This window comes from Spinacia oleracea, chromosome 3, assembly GCF_020520425.1.
Source record: "Spinacia oleracea cultivar Varoflay chromosome 3, BTI_SOV_V1, whole genome shotgun sequence".
NCBI lineage: Eukaryota > Viridiplantae > Streptophyta > Magnoliopsida > Caryophyllales > Amaranthaceae > Spinacia > Spinacia oleracea.
Window position 1 is genome coordinate 30,959,887 of NC_079489.1, and position 19,880 is coordinate 30,979,766.

The 19,880-nt window shown below is 41.7% G+C and overlaps 1 long non-coding RNA gene across 1 annotated transcript; it reads right to left on the minus strand.

Annotated features, from left to right (window-relative positions):
• Positions 1 to 3,552: 3,552 nt before the first annotated feature.
• Positions 3,553 to 6,711, minus strand: LOC110776019 (uncharacterized). The gene is made up of 4 exons (XR_008929601.1): positions 6,646 to 6,711; positions 6,488 to 6,558; positions 6,325 to 6,392; positions 3,553 to 3,747 (listed from the first exon to the last, which is right to left on the minus strand). It is a non-coding gene; the product is annotated as an uncharacterized lncRNA (long non-coding RNA).
• Between the last annotated feature and the right edge of the window lie 13,169 nt (positions 6,712 to 19,880).

Below are 19,880 nucleotides of genomic sequence, written 5' to 3' on the forward strand. Positions count from 1 at the left end.
CTAACACTTTTTGCACAAAGAATATATTTTTTATTTGGACCGAATCCTTGGTAAGGATTGCCTACGTATCTTGTCAGAATCAGGTCGCGCGTAGTTCTAGCTTTAGAATAAGTTCTAGTATGCCGGATTTCGGTAGATATGTCCTGAAGTGGAAACATATTACTTAATTGGTCAAATGAGTGAAGTATTTATCATTATTTTCATCTGCCGTTTTTTTTTTGCCATAGGCTGCGTAAAATTCGACTAATTTGTATAGCTATATTCTCGGTTGGTAAGCCTATTCGGATACATATTGTACCCCCCAAGTGTTCGTTATTTTTCCGTTGTGTGCGGATAAAATGACGAGCACTTTCAAAAAGAAAACTTTTGGCAGGCAGAGAGTTTCAACGCCCAGGCTGGGGCGTCAGAAATTTCGGCGCCCAGCCCTGGGCGTTGAAAATGACTTGGGCGGTCAATTTTTGACGCTTTGCTTCACATGTTCTTGCGTTTATTTGTATTTCCTTTTTTTTGTGCCTTGATATTTTGCTTTAATTTTGAGGCTACTTTGGAGGCTTTTTTGACTGTTAGCGTGAAATGTACTTTTGTCTGGATTAATTTTTTTCTATTGGTGACTTGAAACAGTTTTGAAAATGGAGTTAGGGTGCGGAAGTTGTGAAGATCTTTGTGTAGGCTTTGGAGGTGGGTTGTTAGTGAAGGGTATGATGGAATCTATATTTTATGAATCTTTTTTTTTTTGCTAACATTTGCATTGTTTTTAAATTTTTGATTTCCTTTGATTTTGGGTTGCATGGATTGGCTCTTATGATGACACTGGTTGGCTTTTTAGGTTTTGGGGATATGAATGGGATAGTGTGGTTTATTTTGTGGGTTTCGGGAATTGGTTCCCATGGCACTATTTCAAAATCGAGTGGGTTTTGTTTGTTGGGCCTAGAGTGGGCCGCTTCTTTATTTTTGTATTTTGCAAGTACATTTGGTGTTTATTTAGTGTTAGAATAAAAAAAATTTAGGAGAAATATTACGCCTTTATTGATTCGGAAAGTAAGGAAAACACACTGAAATAAAACTGACCCATATTCTAAAGGGCCTTAGGACCATCTAAAGTCTCTATTATTTTTTCTATCAATCTAAAGAACTACTAGGAGCTTTTTACTAATGGTGCTCTATGTGGCTCAAGCCTGGGGTTTAGTCTCATAAAACTTCGGTCCTTCACCGGTACTCATCTTGAATTCCATTCCTTTTGCATTGACCCACTGATATGTCTTCACCCATCCGTTCTTGACCTCTTCTAGTGTTGATGCAGGAGAGATTAACCGGGTTGGATCGAAACCTTCATCTTGTAAAGCTAGGGTAGTCATCACAGTCTCGTCCTCCATAGGCCTCGATTCGTTAAACAATGTCCATAGAGCCTGGTTGTCCAATATTTCAGCTGTTTTAGCCTTGGCGAGGTGGGGTGCCTCATCCAAGGTGTGGCAGTCATGGAAAATTTCAAATCCGGGTTTTAGCAAGCCATCCTGGACGAAGGGTTCAGGGAAATCACAGCATGGGTGTTCTTCTCCTTCCCGAACGAACATCCCGTTAAGGGTCCTTTGATATGGGGGAAGGAGGGTGGTTTGTTTGGTTTTGTTAAGGCGTAGCCTAGATAGGCGGTCAGCAATATCTTCCTCCGTTGGTTCATAACCTAAGCCAAAGGGAGTAGATTTGTTGGGAAAAGGATGGAATGTGCATTCTTTCTTCCTTATGCCCAATGGGGTTCCTGGAAAATAGCCTTGACCTAACAGCATTCTAGGGATGACTCGGGATGCATGCGGGTCTAGGAATGCTGGATCATAATCTTCGATGAACTGGATTGTTTCTTCCATTTGAAACCCATAAAGGTCGTCTGCAGTTTCAGCCGTTCCAACCATAGTACAACTGACGTCGAGAGGAGGGGCGCGGATTTCTAGTATTACCCCGTTATGGTTAAGTTTAACCATTTGGTGCAAGGTAGAAGCCACACCTCCTAAGTCATGGAGCCAAGGTCGCCCCAAGAGGAGGTTGAAAGTGGGTTTGATGTCGATTATCTGAAACTCCGTGGTGCGTGCCACAGGCCCGGTTTGTATGGTAAGGTTGATTTTCCCCAATACAGGCCTTCGGGAGTTATCATAAGCTCGTACCCCTTGCGTGGAGGTTTGGAAGTCATCGCTTCCTAGCCCTAAGCAATGGGCAGACATTAACCGCCGAACCATTATCTACGAGCGCTAGGGGGATGTTTTGTCCTTTGCATCCAACCACTAGGTAAAGGGCTTTATTGTGAGCACCCCCCCTCTTTGGGTTAGTCTTTATCAGTGAAAACTATGGCCTTTTCTCCAGCATCTCTCGTGACATGGCTAACCAATGAGTCAGGTGTGATGTCTGTAGGTACTGAGATGAGGTCAAGTGAGGGAATAAGCTTTTCGCGATGTTCCTTTGAAGTACACATAAGATCCCAGATGGTAATCTCAGCCTTGGTTCTTTTTAGTTGTTTCAGGAGAGGATTTTCAATGACTTCCGCGACGGTGGCGTGCCGTCCATTCTCAGGAGTTTGCCTAACCGGGACGCCGTCCATAGGAGGTGGGTGAATATTCGGTTGGTATATTCTCCCGGATCGGGTGAGGTTGTCGACCTCGGGCTCCTGAGGGGTGGTGTCAATGAGAGCATACCCGGGCCAAGATTCAGTGAAGAAGTCCTGGCCCGAGACTTGAGATAGGTAAATATCTTCAGCATCATCGTTCCACACACCGCACACTTCCCTCTCAATTCGATCCATAGGGACCACAGCGAGTGGTGCACCTTGAGGTGTAATATACACCGTGGGGTCGAAATTCTCTGGTTGGTCGAGGGAGATGTGACAAGAGCCGAGTGGGCTCTTGTTGTTGTTGGGTTTGTCAACGTTAGGGAGAGGTATCACTTCATCCTCTATCATGTCCTGGATCGTATGTTTTAGACTCCAACAGTTTTCAGTGTCATGCCCATTTCCTTGATGGAATTTGCAGTAAGTACCTTCGACCCAATATTTGTTTTTGACAGGAGGGTCACGGGTGGGGCCTATAGGTCTCAACTTTCCTTGATTGGTTAGTCTTTCAAAGGCTTGTACCAAAGTTGACCCGAGTGGGGCAAACTTTCGGTCTCGGACCCATCTTACAGGGTTTCTTCGGGCGGGAGCCTCTTCTACAGCATGGACTTCTTGGGCTTGGGATATGTTACCCCGATTATAGGTGTTGGTCTTATATGTGGGTTTGCTCTGTATGGTTTTGGCGAGGTCGTCCTCGATCTTTATCCCCACATCATCAACTCTTTTGAAAGTGTCGAGTCTCAGGTACCTAAGGTGTTGTCTGTAAGCCGGGTCCAGGTTGTCAATGAATTTTTGGACCAATTCTGTTTCGGGAGGCCTATTGATTAGCTGGGCCGCCTGGTCCCTCCATCTAGCAAAGTAGGTTGTGAAACACTCATTTTTCTTTTGGAAGAGAACTTCCAGCTCGCGCTGTAACAGCCCACACTTTTGAGCTGCTTATTTAGAATTACTTATTTCTCACTAATTACACTCAGAATCCAATTTACAAAATAAAACCTGAATTATCCCTTATAATCAAATATAAATACACAAGAGATCTTAACCTATCATAATCTTTGATGGCCTCAAAACATTTCAGCAAAATTATTCCTTCCTCAATCACATCTGTAATCCACATCCGAGCTTACACAATACCTGCAAAATTACTAAAAAGGACTCTGTCCCCACCAGGACAGGTTCAAAGAACAAAGTCAGGGAAATCGAGTACACATTGCCCAACCTGAAACTCATTTTAGTGGCTTAAAAATATAATTCCGTGATTTATTTATTTTTAAAGATAAAACCAATTCAATATGAATCAAATCATATTCAAATTAAACTCAGTAATCAAATTTCAATAATTTAAAGCACATGAAACATTGAACACAACTTTGATGTTTATAGTTGATAAATAAATCAAGCAAAGGTTGCACTTAGTCACCAAGTGTTTTCCAAAGATCGTACGATTTATATTTTCAGAAGTTTTCAAATCCATTTTTCAATATAACTAATCTCATATGCCTTGAGAATGAATCCATCACATATTCTCAACTCGTATCTCAAGTCTACACGAGCTTAAACAATTAACACGACATAACCAAGACTAATTCTTCACTTCCCAATATAATATGAAGAAAACCTTCATGTTGAGGCTCACATCCAAATCACACATGTATATTCCTTTTTGGAACAACGAACTCAAATACGGATTGCTCACGATAATTTATTTTGGAAATAATATCAAATAGTAATATATAAAATGTATTTCTTGGAAATCCTTGATAACCCAAAGCTTGCACAAAAGAAAAGATTTTAGAGATATTTGCTTTTTCTAGCAAATCATTTATATTTCAAATCACACACATTGACAAGCTAAACAATAATTGTTACTTCTAGCATAATCAAACACATTTTATCTTTTAAACATATATAAAAATCGGGGAAGAGAACACGAATAGAGATGGGTTGAAGAACCACTGTCTCTAAACTTTTAGGGGTCGTCACCCACCTTTTCACACATGCTTGCAAGACTTTTAGGACATGTCCCCACACAGATGTACATATGTACATTTACACAGATGCACAGATGTGCATTTACAAAGATCACACACAAATACACAAGTGTTGTTCATGGCCGTTGTTAACGGCTTCTTCCCCACTAAAACACATTTGAAAACTCATTTAACAAATTTAAGAAATATATAAATATAATTCTTCAAAGGCTTGTATCACAAACCAAGTCACATCTGAATTAAACACAATTAAACACAGTTGAAAATATTGTCACAATGATACTTATTCAATTTGACAAATCCATTCAAAAGATTTGCTTAAAGATCATAATAGCTTATCCAAAGATTTTCACAAACTTTGTATACATAAATCTTGAAAACAAGATAACCTAAGCACCTATATGTCATTCGGTTCGCTTGAAAGCACTCGCATATAGTTAAAATCCAAGATATAGCCGAAATCCTTAAGCTTGTCAGGAATTATACTCACGAATACAAAGTAGTAAACTCAATATTAATCTATTGATATATACTCGGTCCCAAAAATGCAAATATTAAGTTTGTAGCACAAAGATCACCATTTCAAATTACTCAAACCTTTAGTCACAATAGTATAATAAACTCAAACCCTTATTATACTATGAAACTTTCATAACTCCAAGTATAATAACCCAAAATCTTCCTTATAAGTAACTCCAGATGCATATAGGTTATACCCAAGTTAGCTTAATAGCTCAATTAAGACTAGTCAACTTAATTTTATCTTGATCGTACGTGGTTACATACCCAACACTATAATTTAGATCTTAAAAATAATTCTCATTAAAATATAGTATAAAACGATGTATAAATACACAATCTAATCGTATCAAAATATACATAGTTTATATTATATCACACTAAAAAAAAAATTTGATCTTAATCATTCAATACGAACATACTCTTTACAGGAAATTATATTGACTCCTCCAATTAAATAAATTCTTAATCAAAAGTTTGAAATATAGAATATATTAACATAGTTAATAGATCTTCAAAACTCGATAACGAATAGACAATAGATATTATCTTGGAAAACAACATAATATAATGGGTTGCTCAAAATTAGACTTTTTAAAAGATCAAATAGCTTATTTTCTTCTTTTGGTTACCAAAATTGATAAATTTAATCATAAAACTCATTTCAAAAAGCTTATATCATAATTACATCACTAGTTATAAATAAATAAATCAAGAACTAGCAGTGGTTATCTTCATATTTCATTGAAATCTCGTTTCTCAAATAATTGCTGTCAAAATTCACAAATTCTTTTCAAAACAAGAGCTTGAAATTTAAGATTTTTAGTTTAAGCGAAAACGAGCAATTCCCGAGGTTTTTGTGTAAATTTAAATCCTTTCTATTCAAAACTAATTAAACCCTAAGGAAACAGGTCAATACATGAATATCTTGACTACAAAAGGTTACACCCAAAGTTCTATAATTCAACTGATTCAGTTTATAAAAGAAAATCACACAAGGAAACTTTGCAATTGAAACTACGGTTCATTTCGATGGATTCTGCTGGACTACCTACCAATCACGACTTGACCAGCAACTAAAACCACTTAATAAACAGGAAACCAAGTATATTTCATCACCAAGAACAATATTTAATTCACACAATTCGTTTCACCCAAAAATCATCCATAAATATCAAATAGCATAGCTTTTAAAAAGAAGCTTATGATGGTTGTTTTGTGTACCTTAATTGTGGGGTGATATCTCCTCAACTATGGCTCACGAATTAGAGATTTCTTCACTAACACTTTCCCTTAATTCAATACCAACATAATATAAGAATTTGACAAGAAAAATCCCAAGAATAAGGTACTAATTCAACCCAAGTTACAGCCCTAGCAGATTTACCTTAGCTGGTGGGTTTGGCTTCGGTTGGCTTGGTTTCCCTTGGTTTTTCCACAAACGATTGCTTACCCAATCTGCACAAATAGGTAAAGAACAATTTCCTAAAGTTTCATGCAAAAATTCAGAAGGAAAAGGGACGAAAATTGGAGGTGAAACCTCACCTGGAACACGCCAGAACTGGCGAGACAGAAGGAGAGGAGGGAGAGCTCTGGGCAGAGGGTTTCTGGACTTTTCTGGGGTGGAGAAAACTATGAGAGGTTGCTCTATATTTATAGGAAGGGTGGGTGTAGGTAGTTTTGTAATTTCTCATTCTTAGGGGGGTCAATTTGGTCATTTCCCAAGGTGGGTCTGCTGCAGAATACTGCTGGAAGTATCTATGTTTAAGCTTTACTTAATGGGTGATTAGGAGATTAGAATACCTTGATTAATACCCTAATATGTCACATGTATTCCCCAAATAGTTCCCATTAAAATTAATTTCATTAATTAGGTGCTTGAATGTGTTTTTCGGGAATTACCGTATTACCCCAAATGTCAATATCAGAGTTCCCAATATTGTTTTCAATTCTTCAATTCTCATAAAATATTCTATCTAAATTTTCTTATGACATTTCCTTATCAATTATATGTAGTTTATGACTTAAAAATTAATTCATTGCTTTATAACACATGTCACAAAACACATACACATAGTCTATAGTTCACATAGTCGTTTGATAATTATCACACTTATCTTAACGAAAATCAAATTTATTCATCGGATTAATGGCCAAATCCCGTTTTAATCACATATTTGTGCTATTAAAAAAAAAGAGCTATTATACGCGCATGGTGACTTTGAAGTCCATGTTCGACGAGTATTGCTTGATGAAGACATTGACAAAGTCTTCCCAAGTGGGGAAGAGCTTAGGGTCATGGTGATAGTACCATTTGAGCGGCACAGGTTCCAAGGACAAAGGAAAGGCAGGTAAGTACATGGACTTGTCCACGCCTTTCAAGTTCATGGTATTCACAAAGCTCAGTAGATGATCACGGGGGTTGTCCGTGGCCTTGAACTTTGGTAAGTCAGATGAACTGAACTTTCATGGTAATTTGCCAGGAAAAGGTTCAGGATCGAGGGAGAAGTATTTGCTCCCCATGGTTTGTTGTAGGACCATTTTTTCAATCCTCTTCTCGTTTTCAAGGTCATTTTTGGCTTGCGCAGCCGCTAAAGCTTCATTTTCCATTTTCAGTTGGCCCATAAGTTGAGTCATTTGGACCATCTGGTCTCGCAAATCTTCGATGGACATGTTTGAAGGTGCGAATCGAGGTTGGGCAAGCGGAGATCCTTGAAATGAGGGACGACGGACGGAGCTTGGAGTTACTAAACCTGGTGTTGGCGACGTATCTTCGAGACGCACTAACCGTTGATTCCCTGATCGGCATCAAGTGGCGGGACCAGTCCTAGGCATAAGATAAGCTAAAGTTTTAGGTTCCCAAAGTTTCAAGCATTACTTAGTCTAGACTTAGACTCTCTAAATTGGTTTTTCACTTTTTCTTTTGTCGGTACACTTTTTGGTTTTTTTTTGTTTTGGTCATTCTTTGGATTTTCGAAACACTTGCCCGTGTGACATGCATAGTTGTTAGCATGTTCGGTTTTTGGTGCCGAGCATTGCCGTCGTAGGAGGCCTAACAACGACACAAAGAGTTATTAATTTTTCACGAGTCGCTTTTTTTGAAATCGAGTGCTTTTCTTACGCCCTCGTAGCAATTCTCTTGATGAACATTTTTTTGCGCTACGTATTTTTCCTTTTGCTTGGGCACCGAGGCTGCTGCGCCTGACCAGAAGTCCAAGCAGCAACTTCAGCGCCCAGCTAGGGGCGTGAGAAATTCTGGCGCCCAGCCAGGGGCGTTGAAAATGCGTCCCTGGCTGGTTCTCGTTTTCTGTGTTTTGTTTATGCGACTTCGACTTGCGTGCTTGCCTAATAACGTCCTTTACGCGTAGCAGCGTTTGTGGGATTCGTTACAGGCCATCCCGAGCGTCGCTTATTTCTATGGTGATCATTCGGGTTTGCGGAACACGTGTTTCGGTATAACTCTTTGGCAAATTAGTCTATGAATGTTTGGGCAATTTTTAAGGTCGTTGGTTTTCTAGGATAGTTTGTCACACACAATCACATATTTCGCTACACATAACTACATTACAAACATGGATTTGAAAATATGCCACGTAGTTTATGATAGGCTTCTATGGGTAGTTTATTTGGGCCTGGCTTGGTACCGCTTCTATCGTAGATCCAACACATGCCCCGGTCGAGGTAGTGTCTTCAACAGACGAATTTCGCTCAAGAGGCCAACCCGCAAGTGCAAGCCAAGGGGGCATGCAGGCGAGAGGGACCTAATGAGCGAGCGATTGGGTTCGGGATAGGTGTACTACCTGCACAAGTACCGAGTGGGAAACATGCGCGGCGTATGCACCCCCCTATTGGCGAAAAAAAGGTATCCTTAGTCCCAACTCCCGAGGGAGCCGAGATTCGTTATGCGGTTCTGCCCGTTCACATTAATATGCTGATTTTCAGGTCGTCCCAACTTGTTGGGGAAATAAACGCGGGGTAGGATCATTTCACCCTTCGGCTATTTTGATTACCTACAAGCACGAGTATTTCCTTCATTATCCCCAGTGGAGTCGCCACTGTGAGGGGGTCGAAAAAGCGCGAGGCTAATGCGTGACCTCGTCCCTCGTGGGTGTGACGATTCTTTTTATTCAATCAAGTGTAATTGGATTTCCTGTGAGTATACACCCAATTGACTAGTAATATAGGAATCGCCATTCAGTTTTTAACGACAATGAGAAAAACTGACAAAACCCGATTATCGTGACATAAAGGGAGTGCAATTATGTTTGACCACGACGGCCGTAGGTTCCCTTGTGATCCCTGGTGTGGGGATCTCTCAATATACACCCGCAAGGTAGAGATTGAGGGTTCGGGGGACTGTAACTACCGAGAGGAGTACTTCGCTCGTCGATAGCTCAAGAGGCAGGATATCCTTACTAGCTCAGCATAAATAATTGAAGGGACATGCGTTAACTATTAAACTAATCTGAATTGATTTTAGCAATATGCAACATATAATACTAATTCGATCGTGATTATCTGATTTAAATAGCATTAAGGGACCTAGCATGATAATCCGATTTCCCAAAAATATCATATTTGTTAGGCGTGATAGAACAATCAGATTAGGTTAGTTTAACAGTTCATAAAAAGGGCGAGGAAAGCAGTTAAATCATCGAAAAGGGACACATTACGACGCACCCTTGAGAGGGGCGTCACGGTTCTCAGAAAACTAACCACTTTGACTTTGCTATTTCTCCTTTTTATTTAACGAATCTCAATTATGGGACAGGATACGTTCTGTTCGATTTATGGATCGATTGCGACAGAACGCGTGAACAGTTTCGCAGCGAGAGGCTTAGGCTAAGGGTTAGAGTCAATACTCAGAATATAATTTTGTGTTGTTGTGTGTTCTTTCACGTCGAATTTAGGGGCCTATTTATAGGGAAGAGTTCGTGGAAAGATAGAATTGCAGAGTTCTAATCCACAAAGAATTAGGAAAAAACACGTACCCAGGTATTTTCAGCGCCCAGGCCTGGGCGCCGAAGATTTCGGCGCCCAGAGCCAGGCGTTGAAAATAGGGTCTGGGCTGTTTTCTTTAGTCAGATTCGGATTCCTGAAATCCGTAGAGTTTGAGATTAATTCGAGTCTTTTAGCGCGTATCAATTTTATGACAGAATGCGTCTGGGCCCGTTACGAACTCTAGGCTCGTTAGGATTTTAATTAATACGTAACTCTTATTTCTGAATCATATTAGGAATAGGATTCTCGTAGTTTTCTATCTCATTTAGGATTTATGTTGGAATGCAACACCTAATTCTGACAGGTTTCTATCTTTTATGATTTGCCACTTTTAGAAGCTACCTTTTACGGCAGTTACTATTTTTAGCAGGTTTCCATAAATAGCAGGTTTCGGGTGAAATGAAATGGGGAATCGAGATTCGTTTATTTTATAGGAGATGCGTTGTCAAGTGGAGTTCTTATGCTTTCATCATCGAACCTTTCCCTTGCGGGAACGGGGACAAAAGTAGGTGTCTACAGATAAGTCTCAAAGACTCCGTATTCCACGAGTCCAAATCTGACAAGGAAATAAGACCCAGACCCTATTTTCAACGCCTGGCTCTGGGCGCCGAAATTACCTGGGTACGTGTTCTCTCCTAATTCTTTTTGGATTAGTACTCTAAAATTCTATCTTTTCACGAACTCTTTCCTATAAATACAGCTCCAAATTCGACGTGAACACAACACACAATTCATATTCTGAGTATTGACTCCAACCCCAACCCTAAGCTTCACGCTGCGAAATTAATCCCGCGTTCTGTCGCAATCGATCCAAAAATCGAACAGAACGTATCATGTCCTTATTAGCTGAAGAATTAAGCCCGGAAACTTGAGATTCGTTAAATAAAAGGAGAAATAGCAAAGCCAACGTGGTTAGTTTTCTGAGAACCGTGACGCACCTCTCAAGGGTGTGTCGTAATGTCTCCCTTCGCATGATTTAATCGCTTTCCTCGCCCTTTTATAAAACTGTTAAATTATTAAATATGATTGTTCTATCACGCCTAATAAAGATAATATCTTGGGAAATTGAACTATCATGCTAGGTCCCTTAAATCAATCTAAACAAGATAATCACGATCGATCTAGTACTATGTGTTGCATATTGCTAAAATCAATTCAGATTAGTTTAATAGTTAACGCATGTCCCTTCAATTATTTATGCTGAGCTAGTAAGGATATCCTGCCTGTGGAGTTATCGAAGAGCAATTACTCCTCTCGGTAGTTACAGTCCTCCGAACCCTCAATCTCTACCTTGCGGGTGTACGTTGAGAGATCCCCACACCAGGGATCACAAGGGAACCTATGGCCGTCGTGGTCAAACATAATTGCACTCCCTTTATGTCACGATAACCGGGTTTTGTCAGTTTTTCTCATTGTCGTTAAAAACTGAATGGCGACTCCTATATTACTAGTCAATTGAGTGTAAACTCACACGAAATCCAATTACACTTGATTTGACAAAAAGAAACGTCACGCCCACGAGGGACGAGGTAACGCATTAGCCTCGTGCTTTTTCGACCCCCTCACAGTGGCGACTCCACTGGGGATAGTGAAGGAAATACTCGTGTTCGTAGGTAATCAAAATAGCCGAAGGGTGAAACGATCCTGCCCCGCGTTTATTTCCCCATCAAGTTGGGACGACCTGAAAATCAGCATATTAATGTGAACGGACAGAACCGCATAACGAATCTTGGCTCCCATGGATGTTTCATCTCGGGAGTTGGGACTAAGGATACCCATCGCCAACCGGGGGGTGCATACGCTTCGAATGTTGTCCACTCGGCACTTTTCGCTAGTAGTACACCCGTCCCAAACCCAATCGCTCGCCCATTAGGTCCCTCTCATTGGTGCATGCCCCCTTGGCTTACATCGTGATTGGCCTCTTGGGCGAAATTCGTCTGTTGAAGGCACTACCTCGACCGGGGCATGTGTTGGATCTGCGATAGAAGCGGTACCGAGCCGGCGCAAATACTACCCATAGAAGCCTATCATAAACTACATGACATATTATTATTTTGCCTCATGATGTAATGTTAGTTATGTGTAGCGAATTATGTGATTGTGTGTGACAAATAACGCTAGAATACCAACGACCTTAAAAATTGCCCAAACATCCGTAAACCAATTGGCCAAAGAGTTATACCAAAATACGTGTTCCGCAAACCCGAACGATCGCCACAGAAATAAGCGATGCTCGGGATGGCCCGTAACGAATCCCACAAACGCTGCACAACGCGTAAAGGACGTTATTAGGCAAGCACGCAAAATCAAAGTCGCATAAACGAAAAGATATACGCAAACAGAAGACGAGGGCCAGCCAGGGACGCATTTTCAACGCCCCTGGCTGGGCGCTAATATTTCTCACGCCCTTCGCTGGGCGCTGAAGTTGCTGCCTGGCCTTTTGGTCAGGCACATCAGCCTCGGTGCCCGCGCATAAAGAAAATACGTAGCAAAAAAAAAAATTGGTAAAAAATTGCTGCGAGGGCGTATGAAAGGCACTCGATTCTAAAAGCGACTAAAAAATAATAATAAATAACTCTTTGTGTCGTTGATAGGCCTCCTACGACGACAATGTTCGGCACCAAAACCGAGCGTGCTAATAACTATGAATGTCACACGGGCAAGTGTTTCGAAAATCCAAAGAATGACCAAGGAAAACACCGAAAAGTGTACCAACAAAGGAGAGAATAAAAAAAAAAACCCAATAGAGAGAGTCAAAAGTCTAGACTAAGTAATGCTTAAAACTTTGGGGCCTAAACTTTAGCTTATCTTATGCATAGGGCTGGTCCTGCCACTTGGTGCCGATCTGAAAAACAAAGGTTAGTGCGTCTCGAAGCTACATCACCAACGCAAGGTTTAGTAACTCCAAGCTCCGTTCGTCATTCCCCCTTTCAAGGATCTCCGCTCCCCCAACCTCGATTCGCACCCTCAAACATGTCCATCGAAGAATTGCGAGACCGGATGGTCCAAATGACCCAACTCATGAGCCAACTGAAAATGGAAAACGAAGCCTTAGCAGCTGCGCAAGCCAAAAACGACCTCGATAACGAGAAGAGGATTGAAAAAATGGTTCTACAGCAAACCATGGGGAGCAAGTACTTCTCCCTCGATCCTGAACCTTTTCCTGGCAAACTACCAGAAAATTTTAGTTCATCTGACTTACCGAAATTCAAAGTCACGGACAACCCCCATGATCATCTTTTGAGCTTCGTGAATGCAATGAACTTGAAAGGCGTTGACAAGTCCATGTATTTACCTGCCTTTCCTTTGTCCTTGGAACCTGTCCCCCTCAAATGGTACTACCACCAGGACCCTAAGCTGTTCCCCACTTGGGAGGACTTTGTCAATGTCTTCATCAAGCAATACTCGTCGAACATGGATTTTCAAGTCACCATGCGCGAGCTGGAAGTCCTCTTCCAAAAGAAAAATGAAGGTTTCACAACCTACTTTGCTAGATGGAGGGACCAAGCGGCCCAACTAATCAGTAGGCCCCTCGAAACAGAATTGGTCCAAAAATTCATTGACAACCTAGACCCGGCTTACAGACATCACCTTAGGTACCTGGGCCTTGATACTTTCAAAAGAGTTTATGATGTGGGAATAAAGATCGAGGATGATCTCGCAAAAACAATACAAAGCAAGCCCGCATACAAAAGTAACACCTACAACAGGGGCCACACATCCCAAGCCCAAGAAGTCCATGCCGTAGAGGAGACCCCCGCCCGGAGAAGCCCTGGAAGATGGGTCCGAGATCGAAAGTTTGCCCCACTCGGGTCGACTTTGGTACAAGCCTTCGAAAGACTAACTAATCAAAGAAAGTTGAAGCCTATAGGCCCCACCCGTGACCCTCCTGTCAAAAGTAAATATTGGGTCGAAGGTACTTACTGCAAATTCCATCAAGGAAATGGGCATGACACTGAAAACAGCTGGAATCTCAAAAACACAATCCAGGACATGATAGAGGATGAAGTAATACCTCTCCCTAATGTTGGCAAACCCAACAACAACAAGAGCCCACTCGGCTCTTGTCACATCTCTCTCGACCAACCAGAAAATAAGAACTTCGACCCTACGGTGTACATTACACCTCAAGGTGCACCACTCGCTGTGGTCCCTAGGGATCGAATCCAGAGAGAAGTGTGCGGTGTGTGGGATGATGATGCTGAAGATGTCTACCTATCTCAAGTATCGGGCCAGGACCTCTTTACCGAAACTTGGCCCGGGTATGCTCTCATTGACACCACCCCTCAGGAGCCCGAAGTCGACAATCTCACCCGATCCGGAAGGATATACCAACCGGATATTCGCCCACCTCCCATGGACGATATCCCAGTCAGACAAACTCCTGAGAATGGACGGCACACCACTGTTGCAGAAGTCATGGAAAATCCTCTCTTGAAGCAACTAAAAAGAACTAAGGCCGAGATTACCATCTGGGATCTCATGTGTACTTCAAAAGAGCATCGCGAAAAACTTATTCGCTCACTTGACCTCATCTCAGTACCTACGGATATCACACCTGACTCATTGGTTAACCACGTCACAAGAGATGCTGGGGAAAAAGCAATAGTTTTTACTGACAAAGACTTGCCCAAGGAAGGAGGCGCCCACAATAAAGCCCTCTATCTAGTGGTTGGATGCAAAGAACAAAATATCCCCCTAGCGCTCGTAGATAACGGTTCGGCAGTTAACGTTTGCCCATTGCGAACCGCCCATTGCTTGGGGCTAGGAAACGATGACTTCCAAACCTCCACGCAAGGAGTACGAGCTTATGATAACTCTCGAAGGCCTGTGTTGGGAAAAATCAACCTTACAATACAAACCGGGCCTGTGGCACGCACCACGGAGTTTCAAATTATCGACATCAAGCCCACTTTCAACCTCCTCTTGGGGCGACCTTGGCTCCATGACTTAGGAGGTGTGGCTTTTACCTTGCACCAAATGGTTAAACTTAACCATAACGGGGTAATTCTGGAAATCCGCGCCCCTCCTCTCGACATCAGTTGTACTATGGTTGGAATGGCCGAAACTGCAGACGACCTTTACGGTTTTCAAATGGATGAAGCCATCCAGTTCATCGAGGACTATGATTCAGCATTCCTAGACCCGCGCGCATCCCGAGTCATCCCTAAAATGTTGTTAGCTCAAGGTTATTTCCTAGGAACCCCATTGGGCATAAGGAAGAAGGAATGCACGTTCCATCCTCTACCCAACAAATCTACTCCCTTTGGCCTAGGCTATGAACCAACGGAGAAAGATATTGCTGACCGCTTGTCTAGGCTACGCCTTAACCCAGCTAAGGCCAAACAAACCACCCTTCTTCCCCCGTATCAAAGAACTCTTAACGGAATGTTCGTTCGGGAAGGAGAAGAACACCCATGCTGTGATTTCCCTGAACCCTTCGTTCAGGATGGCTTGCTAAAACCCGGATTTGAAATTTTCCATGACTGCCATACCTTGGATGAGGCACCTCACCTCACCAAGACCAAAACAGCTGAAATATTGGACAACCAGGCTCTATGGACAGTGTTTAAGGAATCGAGGCCTATGGAGGACGAGACTGTGATGACTACCCTAGCTTTACAAGATGAAGGTTTCGATCCAACCCGTTTAATCTCTCCTGCATCAACACTAGAAGAGGCCGAGAACGGATGGGTGAAGACATGTCAGTGGGTCAACACAAAGGGAATAGAATTCAAGATGAGTACCGGTGAAGGACCAAAGTTTTACGAGACTAAACCCAAGGCTTGAGCCATAGAGAGCACCTTAGTAAAGAAAAACGCCTAGTAGTTCTTTAGATTGATAGAAAAAAATAAAGGCTTTAGATGGTCCTAAGACCCCTTAGAATATAGGCAAATTTTATTTCAGTGTGTTTTCCTTACTTTCCAAATTAATAAAGGCGTAAGATTTCTCCTAAAAACTTTTATTCTAACACTAAATAAGCACCAAACGCACTTGCAAATACAAAAACAAAGAAGCGGCCCACTCTAGGCCCAATAAGCAAGGCCCACTCGGTCTTGAAATCGTGACATCGAAATCAATACCGTAAAACCCACAAAGTGAACCACACCATCATCTTGCCAAAACATAAGGGTCTAACTCATGCAACCCAAAGAAATCAAAAAGGAAATCAAACCCAAACAATGCAAATGTTGCTCAAAAAAAAATTCATAAAATAATAAACACCGCCCCCCACGTCAACGCGCACCTCGGCCCACTCAAAAACCTACACAAAGATCTTCATATCTTCCGCACACTAACCCCATTCTCAAAACCGTTTCGAGTCATGAATAGAAAAAATTAATCCGGACAAAAATGCGTCTCACGCTAACAGTAAAAAAAGCCTCCGAAATAGCGTCAAAATTGATACCAATACGAGTAAAAAAGTAAAACAAAAAAAAGAAGAAAAAAAAATAAACGCAAGAACATGTGAAGCAAATAGTCGAAAAAAGACCGCCCAGAAATCATTTTCAACGCCCAGGTCTGGGCGCCGAAATCTTTGACGCCCCAGCCTGGGCGTTGAAACTCTCTGCCTGCCAAATTTTGCCCAGAAGTGCTCGTCATTTTATCCGCACATAACGGAAAAGTAACGAACACTTGGGGGGTACAGCATGTATTCAGATATGCGTACCGAAAAATAGCCATACAAAAAACAAAAAAACACATGGAATTTCATTTTTTTATGTGCAGATACACGGCTTACGGCAAAAACAGCAGATTAAAATAATGATAAAACTTCACTCATTTCACCGATCAAATAATATGTTTCCACCTCAGAGCATATCTATTAAATTCGGCATCCTAGAATTTATTCTAGCTAGAACTACGCGCGACCTGATTCAAGGTTAAAATTATTTAACGAAGATACGTAGGCAATCCTATTTACGGATTCGGTCCAATCAAGTAAAAAATATATACGTTGTGCAAAAGTGTTGGACATGAGCAAATATATAAAAAATGAAAAAAGAGGAGAAGCAAAAAATGAAAGTAAAATAAAATACGCCTTTATTAAAAAATGATAAGAAGGAAAACAAAAGTGCTAAGGAAAGAGAAACAAACACAACTGAAATAAATAAAGGGCACCTACACCCTAGCAAGAATTACACTACTCTAGTTCTTCCGGATCATCAAATAAAGTCTTGTAGAGCGCAATGTTCGCGGGGTCCACCTCCACAGGTTTCTGCGCTGCCCCTATATCAATCTCCATAAGAACCGGCTCCTGGACACTAACTTCCAAAGATGCTAAGGCCTCAGAAACATTCTCAGTTTGAACCGTTATAGCCCGCTCAGCCTCAAGGGCACAAACAATGGTGGGGGAAAGATTATCAACATCAACTGGATTAGTCACTGGTTCTACTAGCGGCTGAGCTTTCCTAACCCATACATTGTTTCGGCGACAATCTCCGCGAGAGCTTGCATTTCTTTTAGCAACGGCAGGCCCCTTCATGTTAGGCATCTTCTTAGGCCTAGAACTGGAACGGGGAGGAACTTCCTTTCGCTTTCGATCAGGTTGAGCTTTCACAGTCTTAATACCATGGGTGCGAGGATTGGCAGAATCACGGCCCTCATACCTAACCCGAATACGAGGTATCAAAAGCTCAGCCGGCTCACCATTTCGAGCCTCGGTCCTCAGAGCTTTATCATCGGAACTCATCCACAACTTGTAGTTTTCGGAAAGACCCACAAAACCATTTGTAGCCACAGCCCAACGCGGGAGACCATCATAATACTTAGCCCATGCTTGAACCCGTGCTTATAAAAAGGCCGCTACTTTAGGTGGTACTGTATCAGAAAATGGGATAGTCTGCCTTAAGCCGTATTGACGCATGACTCGGTAAGGAAAGATATAAATGGTCCGAGATAGCCCTAGCAAAGATACATAAACCGACACATCAGAACCCCCTGTCATAGTAGTCAAACCCCACCACGGTACCACCCACTTAATAGAACAGATACCATGAGTAAAAAAGGAAGCCCACTCGGCCTCGTCCTGGCCTCGGTGCAAATACTTTCGATTACCCAAGGCTATAGGACGATAATGTTTAGGATCGGCAGGAGTTTCTAAAAGCCTAAGTCGTTCCATGAGCCAAATCTGCAGAAAGAACGGGTACGATCAGATCAAAAAAATAATAAATAAACAAACGGAACCTGGGGCGCAGTTTCAACGCCCAGGACCAGGCGCCAAAAATTCTAACGCCCAGCCCTGGGCGCTAAAAATCAGCTCCAGGCAGGACGAACGAAAAAATATAAAAAATATGTGTGCGCAAAAGAAAGATCGATTACCTGCAGCAATAGGGGGCTCCCCTTAAAATATTCAGATTCGGCATTCTTCTTCAGCTCATCCGCACTCAACAAAGTCTCGGCAACAACCAACGGCATAATAGAATAGCAACTTTCCATCTGGCTAATCAACGGGATCAACCTTATGTCACCGAACTCGCCATTGTTATTCGACAGCAAATAATGATTCAACAAACAAAATAAAAGGGCTCGAATGTTCAATTTCTGTTCGGTCATATTTTTACTAGGTCTAAAGTGATGTTTTACAAGCTTTGCCAAATTAACCTCATCACCCACAACAATCTCAGCAAGCATGTTAGCATCTAGTCCTAGGAAAGCCCCTATGGTTGTTTTACCCTCTTCAATGGTGCCAGGGGTGGCAGGAGTAGCATTAGTAGGATAACCAAGGATCGCAGCAAATTCATCTGGCAAAGGACATATTTCATTGCCTCGAAAGACAAAAACATGGTGATCGGAATCCCAAAAGCTCAAGGCTGCACACAGAAAGTTATAATCAATATTAATTTGTTGTAACCCTAAAAGTGCCTCTAAGTGGTATTCTTTCAACAAAGCCTTTTCTGTAGGAGTAAGGGCTCTTAGCCAACGCCTGACAGCTCGTTGGAGGGAGAAGGGAGGAATCGACATGACAAAAGCAAGGAAGAATTAAAGCTAAGTAATTACGAGAGAAAGGAAGATTGAGAGTGATGGAAAAGAAGGACGTATCTAACCCCTATATATACCTGAAGACATCAAGTGACATCCTGATCCCATTCGGAAACGCGTCAAGAAATCCGAAAACCAAAAATTGCCAGGATAAAACTTTCAGCGCCCACGGCTGGGCGCCGAAATGATTAACGCCTAGCCTTGGGCGCCGAAAATGCAGCCCAAGGCCCGGATCTCGCAAAACGCGAAACAGGAAAGGACTTAAAACCGTGTGGGTAGACACGAGGCCCTATTGAAATCAAGATCAAGCCCAAAAGCACCATTAGCACCCAAATAGTGAAAATGAATAAAACTTGTCGAAACTTAGACTCGTCTCAAGGAATATATATGTGTACATTTTTCAAAACAAATATAAGAAAAATAAATATCAAGGTCATTCTTCGAAACACCAAAAAAATATTATTAAGTCGTTGGTTTCTCAAATAAAAAAATGTTTGTTTGTCAAAGGATTAATCCGGGCCAAGCTAAACCTGATATTGTTGAAAAATAAACTCTGTCGCCCGGAAAATGAAGTCGCACTCCACGACTTCGTCAAAATAGCATACCACTATAAAGGTCGCTCGCACATACGAGCACGATGAAGGAAATAATGCCCTTGGTCCAAGTATACATTCAATGTTAAGTCTAATAAATGCGGTTCAGTATTAATTAACAAGTTAATAATTCAGTGAGATCAAGTGAGCTGAATGCCTAGCTAGAGGCCGCTTCAGTTCAAGTGGAATTAATGATATTAATCC